An 8,835-nucleotide genomic window follows, 5' to 3' on the forward strand; every position below is an offset into this window, starting at 1 on the left:
ATTTTCTTTATAAAAATATTATCAATTTGAAATATTCTGAAAGAAAATCTGTAATAGTTTTGGTTTTTCAATAAATATGAATAGTAAAATTAAAAAAGAAATCAGTTTGTACTATAAATTTTTCATTCAACATATTTCTTTCTTTTTTTATATTTTTATAGGAAACTGTGTATTGTGGATGTGTAATGCCCTTTTTTTTTGTTAGTGTCGTCAAAATTAGAGCACAGAAATAATTGAGAAAAAAAAATATTGTATATAAAAATATAAAATGTATATTGTATATAAAAATATAAAAAATTTGGAAAAAAATACACTATTTAGAGATCTAGAAAAACACGGATAAAAACAGCAACATAAAAATAGACACTTGAAATAACTAATCTAATTTATATATAGCATTGTAATGCTTTTATATAAATAAGAGGATACTTAGCATATTTTTCCATCGTGTGCAATGTATTGTTTTATAACCATTACATACTATTTGTTTATTCCATATTACCAATGGTGGTTCATTATATCATTATATCTTTACACTAGATTTTGGCTAGTTTCATTTCTAGTTTCAAATAATATGACATCTAACTTAGATTTGGCATTATAATATTGAACCGTTATCAGACGACGAGGAAAACAAGTAAGTTGACAACTCCTTTTCTATATTTCAAAACCATAATAGCAAGAGTATGGAATGGGTTCTTATATTAATGCTAAGTGAAGTCATGAAAATATTTTTAAAAATGGCATAAAATAATAAGACTTATAACAAGTATTCTAGTTTATGCTTCTAATTTTCAATCAATTTATTAGAAACAAAAGAAATCATAATTTGATATATTTTAAACTGTAAATTAATAACTTTTTTTCTAATCAGCACAGGAATAAACTTACTAAAGTAGTTATTTTTTTAAATTCACTACTTTACGAATGTACAGAAAAAAAATCAAAATCTATATATTTAAATTAATAACTTTTTAAGGTTTAATTTATAATTTATTTTTATAATTGTTATGGACTCTTGAAATCAGTTCTTTCTTAAATTCGTTACTAAGTGATACAACTGCTGTGGAATCACAATCTAATTTAATCAATTTCTGAAATATAGTAAAAGAATAGAATGTTATAGAGGATTCCCAACTATAGAATATCTGAAAACCCTTGCATATCAGGATTAGCGAATCTAAAATTTCACCTTTAGAAACCTGAAGTAATTTAAATGAAAGTGTTTAAAAATTCTAATGCTACATTTCTAAAATTCAAAAATAAAGTGATCTGAAATGCACATTCCTGTCCGCCAAAGAAAGTTTGTGTCAGCTTGAACGCTCATACAACTGCTTTGCAATGCATTGATTTTTGTGTGTAATATTACATTACGCAATAGAAAGTACATCGGCCTAAAAATATTATTGTTTTACAACATCGAAGGCGGCTTTGAAAAAATTACTAATAAAACCTACCCCCTCTCCCACTTTGTAGTTAGTATAGATTTCTACTTTTGTTACGTTTGTCCAAATAACAATGATTAAACATATGTTGCATGACTTTTCTTCTGTGTTTGCCATGCACGCGGGACCTTATGAACGTAATCTCTCTATTTGCAGCAACATTAATACCGATATCAAGTCAGATTACCCATATATTACAGATTGTTTAGTAGATTGTTTACTACACGATTTCTTATCTAAAAGTACCAGTTTTACTATGAGCATGATTTCTTATCCACGTTCTTTATCAAATATTTAAGATTACCTCTCGTGAGAAAAAAAATATATACTATCAGCCATTTCTTTAAATTTGATTAAGTAACGTAATCTTCGGAGATTTAATGGATTTCAGGTTTAGTGTAAATACTAAGACTTGTATACAAATAACTATCCGGTATATTTGTTTATGTTTGATATCTTACTCAAAAAGTAGGAATTGTTTGAAAGTCTTTTATGCAAAAATCTGCTAAGATTTATTCGCTAATTCCTTATTAAGCTTAACAGATAAATCTAGTATCAATTTTAATTCATATTAAGCTTTTGGTTCAGGAATAATTGTCCATTAAGTTTTTAGCTACTTTCAGCATCTATTTAAATTAACCCTGCATTAATTCATTTGAGCGCATTAAGTGATTAAAGAAAGGGTATATCTGTCAGATAGCCATCTAGCAGATTACATTTTTAAGCTATTGGGTACAAATATAGAGGAATAGATAGAGAAAGAAACTATCAAGCTGCTTACAGATTTAATCTTAACGTTGACTCCATACTTTTGATAATAAAATCATGAACAAAATTCCATTTAAATAGTGGGGTTTTTTTTGTGTGTGTGTGTGCGTTTTGACTTATCGAATTAACATGCAATCAGACAAGGAAGGCACATATATTTTTTTTTCAGGTGCAATTTTGACTTTAAGAAAGCATCAGATATTATTCCTGTTGTCTAACAAACTGATTAATTGGCATTTTTCTTTTTGTATTAATTAAGATCTGGAATCCGGAGATAATCAAATTTTCGATTTTGTATTATTTGGCAATTATAATATATCGTCAGCAGAGCTTTAAAAATTACCAAGACAAAAGAAAAGAATGGTGAGTTAAGTGTTCTTGTTGTTTTAACCCTTTAAAGGGCCATTTTTTTCTAGTCATATTATGTTAAAATATTTTTAAGCTTGAAATTAGAGTAAGAAAAGGGATTCGTTTAGCTTATTAGACAAATTTAATTTGATTAATTAATTAATTAGGTTAATTAATAATTAAGTAACAAATCAAGACACATCATTTTGTGTAAGACAAAGAACTGAAGCCTCTAAGTTTCTGTCTTTCTAAAAAAATTTGTCAGAACTGATGCCAACCTACATAAATTCATACAAAGATTGATAAATTTGGTGGAAAGCATACTTCCCACGGTTCTAGAACGGGTTAAAATACCATATCTTAAATAGAAAAAAAAATATACGAACTAGATATGCATTGTATATATTGTATATTGACGATACATTGATTTATGTGATTTTTTTTTCAGTTGAGGATATAAAATTTAAATAAGGATAAATTAATTCATTTTTCCATTTCTTTTGACTTAGTCACTTTTAGATTTACACTGATAAGATTCTCTATGTATTTTTTTAAATCCATGAAAATGAATTATAGATCTATGTATATTGTGTGTAATTAAATAAAAGTATAAAATTTTAAAGTATTCTAGTATTAAAAACAATATCACAATCTGTAGGAAAAAAAAATTCTTATTAGTAGAGATATTTTAATTTTAAAAGTTCAGTAGCCAAATTTTTTTTGATAGTAAAAAGTCTTGTTATTTCACGATATCTTAAATTCCGAAAAATGTTTTCAGAATATTAGGGAACTTCTCCAAGATCATGAGACAGCGACTTCTTAGATAATAGATGAGCTGTTCAGTGAGCAGCAAACAAAGATGATTAACTGATAGTTTAGATATGAGTAATTGATCGCTAGTAACTAAATTAATTATAAACCAGTCATATGTCAAAGTATCCCAATAGTTAATGAAGTGTCAATATCATGTGAAAGCTAACACATACAAGCTTTTTTTTTCTGCTCTAAAGTATCTTTAACAGCGATTAATGATGTATGCAATGATCTAATATTAGAAAATGGCACAGAAACAAATTATTCTTTTTCATCCCATTGCCTTATACCTAGTTAAAAAAAAATTTAATAGATGACTTTTAAAAGTACATTTTTATTAGTACAAAACAAAGCCCGCAAGGCATTGCTCATTACATAATGAATGCAAGTGAAATCAAAATAACTTAAAATCACAATAGCATAAAATAAAACAATGAAAATAAGGTAAACAATAATATTTATTTTTCATGTTTATTTTTAATCGAGACAAACAATATTGTCTGGCAAATTACCAAAGACAAAAATAGAAACAAATAAATAAATAATAATAATAATAAAAAAATGGAAAAATGAAAAAAATTATTTCCAAAAAGGGTAAATGAAGACGCACTGAAATAAAGAAGGAAAGACAATGAAATTAGAAAATTTTCTTTCAAACGATAACATTAGAATTTAAATATTTTTTTTTTTTTTTTTTTAGTTTTGGCTTTCTATTTTGGCTTTTTACCAAATCAGAGAAGAAGTAAATTGCATTTTTTGTTATTTCTTTGCATAAAATGATGATAAATGATATTTTGCTGTCTTCTTTAAAATCGAATTAAGAGCTTTTTCAGAATGATGACATTGCTTTGAAGCAAGATTTAAAATAAAAAATATTCACAACATTAAAAAAAAAATTATCATTGACATTGGCTATGGTGAGCTGCTGGCAAGGGGCTGTCTTCGATACCGCAGGGCTCCAGTTTCCAAAGAACTGATGTGTAAGTGGATATGATAATGGCAATAAATCCACCGAGACCAAAAATCCTCCCTTTGATGTGGAGAGGAAATTTTGAAGTTGTTTCAGCTCAGGCGTCGTCCTCGTCATTTGACCGTAGTTGCGAGATCCGCCTGAATATAAATATCTTGTGGCTTTGAAACGGGAAGCATATGTAATTTACTTCCCATTAATTTAAACTTATCGTTATCCAAAAACAAATCGCATTGATACATTGATAAAAGCTAATTGATAACAACTAATTTCTTATATGTCAGTTCATGCAGGATGAATTTTATTTTGTGTGAAAATTATTGTTGGAAAATATGCTAAAACTATTTTTTTTAAAATTGGGGGTGTGTGAACTATACATTAAAATAACAGGTATTATTAATAAATAAATAAATTTTGAATTTTAAAATGATATAAATTTAATTTCCAGGCTGCAAGATTTAAGACTCAATAAAATTCTAGAATTGTCAGAATTTTGTTTAATTTTTAATTAACTGAAATTCTAATTACATTTTTTGAAAAATCCCACGGAAGTGGACATTTTCATCTTTTAAAGAATATAAATGCAAAGTTTGATAGTTCAGTGTCAAAGGCTCTATCTCGTAGTTTATCAAGACATACAGACACGCTTTTATCTTCATTATAAATACAGATTATTTAAAGCAAAATAATAATAATAATATTGACCGCCTTTGAAATTCTTTCTTTTAAACTTTAATTTATTACCTGTTATTGTCTTTTAATCTAATTTGATGTTCAATATGAAACCTTATTTTCAGTTACTGATTTGCTAAACATAATTCAATAACATAACAAATAACGGATGACATAATTCAATAGAATAATAATATTAAACATAATTGTATTCTGAAGTTGATTTAGGGCAAAATTAAAAATTCATCATATTTTGCACATGGATTTAAAACGTGAGATAAAGAAAAAAAGCAACTCTTCAAACAGAAAACGATACATAATGAAATTTTTTGATGTTTGCTGGCAGTTGTATTATTCTAAATTACTATTTATTATTATTAAAGAAATTATAGAAAGAAGCAATAAAAAGTATTATTTTTTATTAGTTTGCTTTATTTTATTTGCTTTTCATTATTTTATATTATATAATAATACATGAATTAAATGCAAATTATATAGTTTACAATGGCAATACAAAGAAGACATTGTTCCTTCGCAAATGGACCTGCCCCTGTGATCTGAAAGTACTAGTTCACTTCTATAGATGGCGCCACGTAGGATTTTATTATAAAGCTAGTGCATGGAAAGGAAATTTGAATCTGTTTTATTTTGTACTTGTTATTTTGTCCCAGATTAAGCTCCGAAGGGAGCCTTAGACAATGCGTTTAAACCCTTAAATCTAAACTTTATATTATATTTAATATAAAATCTATAAAAGCCATTTTAAAACTAAAATAACAACACATTCAACCGCAGGTCATCTTCAAGACAGTTTGTTTCAAAACAGTGTTAAAAAAATTAAAAATTAAAAACAATTTTAAATACAATTATAAACAAATTACAAAGCTTTTTAGGACATTCGAGGAACTTAAATGCAAATTTTTACAAGCCTGTCAATTTAGTAACTAATTAGTCAACTTCAATAAAAATTGGACTATATAATATACAAATCTACAGTGAAATTTGAAAACAGAAAAAGTAAGAGGAAAAAAATCCCAAGAATAGTGACCTGATATTTAAATGATGATTTGAATACATTCAACTGGTGTAAATCACAGTACTATTTTATTGGATTATCTTGAAAATACTACAATATATATGCATTATGTTTCTTTGTGTGTGTAGGCTTTATGTTTTTTCGTGGGGCCTTAGGCAATTGTCTACTTTGGTTACTTAAAGAAGTGTCCCTAATTATATGCTACCTTTCTAATAAAGCAATTTGTCTGAAAGTGTAATTTTTTGTACCATTTATGGCGTAATTATATTTTGTAAAATTGAATATGTATAGTATAATTTTTTGTATCACTTTGTGTATTTTGTGAAATAAACAAAAGTTTTTAGTACTAAAAGATCCTTTGACAAAAGAAAAAAAAAATGAAATCACCTAAATGACATTTTAATTAATCTGTCAGTTTTTTTGGGTCCTACACCTGTCGGTTGATTGGAAAACTAATCTACTTAGTGAAATAATAAAAAATATTAACACCTTAAAATATAAAAATTAAGTGTCATAAAGCGATACCCCACGTATTGATGTCCCACAAATGAAAGAAGGCATAAAAATGCCCAATTTAAAAACACCAATTTTTAATTTGAAGAACACAGAGTAAAATAAATTTTCTTGGTTAAAGCATCAGCTTTTAAAGCTAATGACTAGAATAAAAGCTAATTTCACATACAGTTTATGAAATATAAACGTTACAACTAAAAAAACTGCTCATAGGAGATGTTTTGAAGTTGTTAGGACCTAAAACATGTCCATAATTACAATGAAAGTTATGCAAAAGATTAAAAGATTATGCGAAATTTCATTAACGTCTGAGTGATAAAAAATGCCTATACAAAAATGAATGACCTGCAACATGAAACTCAGAAAATAATCATTTCATAATCAACATCAAGATCTCCTTGCCTACGTGCAATATTTGCAATATGTTGACTTTCCTATGCACAAACTGTTGCGTTTCCCCCCCTTTAATTAAATTTTATTCTATAAGCCTTCAACAGGCTTAAACTCTGGTAATTAAACTCTGGTTTCATTTCTTTAATTGAATTTTTTGGTTCAGCTCCGTTCGTTTTAAGTAATGATTCCAAAGAGTGAAAATATTTTAATGCCAAGCTGTATTTCACATCATGTTAGACCATTTAACTTATAACATATAAATTAAAATTTCACTAATTAACTAATTAATTTCACTAATCTAAATTAAAATTTAATTAAAAAATAATATTAAAATTTTTCTTAAACTATTTGACTAATATTGAAGCTATATTAAAAATTAAAATAAGTTATTTTCAAAGTTTTCTTTAGTTACTCAGAATGTTTTTCGTTTACTAAAAATAAGTTCAATGGGAAATGTTAAAATTAAAGCATAGCCAAGCACAGTGTTTTTTGCTCTTTTTACTGGTCATGTTTATCGATTTAAATAATAAAGGAAAAAATAATTGCTTCTACAGCTAACTCTCATTTCCTACAAGATTGAAGTCTCTTTCTAGTTCGGTTGTCACAAATCAAGGTCCACGAATGAATACCAACTGCAAATTCAACTTTCCCAGAACTTGCGATGGTTTAAATTTGTTATTTAAAACTTACTGTCTAAACATTTTTTTAAAAATTTAGCTCATAGACACATGTGCACATTTCCCTGTTTTGTTTAATTTATGCATCTTTATGCTATTTGAGGTGAATTTTTTTTAAGTGCAAAAAGACACATTTAGAAAGTAATAATATCTCAAAAAATTCTACTATTAAGAAATTAAAAAGACGATAGTTTAAGTACGCTTTAGCTCAATAACAGAAGATCAACAAAATAAGAGATACGAAAGACTTTCATCATGAGATGGGTTTTTTAAAAACAAATCTATCTGCTTTTAATGTCATTTACTTTGAAATCCTTCAAATAAACAACTTTTGAAATCCGAAAAAAAAAAAAAAAAAAGTTTTTTCTCCTTTTTTTTAAAGGTTGAAAAAATAGTTATCTTATCGTTGCAAGATATTTATTTACTTGATTTTTTTTCTTCTCTTTCCATTTCTTGATAAAATCTCTTTTCGATAATAACCTGACATCAAAAACACATGCATGAGAAACAAACAAACAATCAATAATAAAAATATGGCTGTTTCCGCCCGGGTTCGAACCGGGGACCTTGCGCGTGTGAAGCGCACGTGATAACCACTACACTACGGAAACGCTTGCGGCGGGAGATTCAGCAAAATTGAACTCTAAGCGACAGTAGGATCGTTACTAACACCCTTCTGTCATGAATTAAAATTTTTATTGTAGCAAACCTTTCAGATGTGGTACCAAATAATTATGATATCAAGATTCGCTTATTTATTTAAAGTTCAGAGAAAAGAATAACATTTTATTTAGAGATTAATTTTGGTAAAGGTCTTTTAAAAAGTTTTCCAAAGCGACAACAATTTATAACGAAAAACAATACTTCCTTAAAAAAAAATTCATTTGAAAATTGACAAAAATCCATTGTTGGGGATTAAATTTCAGTATTTAAAAAGCTAGTGTCACACACACACACACACAAAGTAACCGTTAATTTTAATCAAACAGATGTTCAAAACCTGATTTGAAGGCTAATACAAACAAACGCCAATTTTTTTTAAAAAAAATTAATGTGCTGGCATTTACAAAGGCAAAACTATATTATACGGTTCCTAACAGAAATCGCTCTGGAATCGATCAACCAGATTAATATCAGGATTTTATTTCTTAGATTAAAAAACGGTCTTTTATGTAAAAAAGGACCGTGAGACTAATGAGC

The 8,835-nt window shown here is 27.2% G+C and overlaps 1 non-coding gene across 1 annotated transcript; it reads right to left on the reverse strand.

The window, feature by feature from the left end:
* Window positions 1-8,173: 8,173 nt before the first annotated feature.
* On the reverse strand, window positions 8,174-8,246 carry Trnav-cac (transfer RNA valine (anticodon CAC)). Its single transcript has one exon. It is a non-coding gene; the product is annotated as a tRNA-Val (tRNA).
* Window positions 8,247-8,835: the final 589 nt, after the last annotated feature.

The sequence above is a fragment of the Argiope bruennichi genome, chromosome 10 (genome assembly GCF_947563725.1).
Source record: "Argiope bruennichi chromosome 10, qqArgBrue1.1, whole genome shotgun sequence".
Classification (NCBI taxonomy): Eukaryota; Metazoa; Arthropoda; class Arachnida; order Araneae; family Araneidae; genus Argiope; species Argiope bruennichi.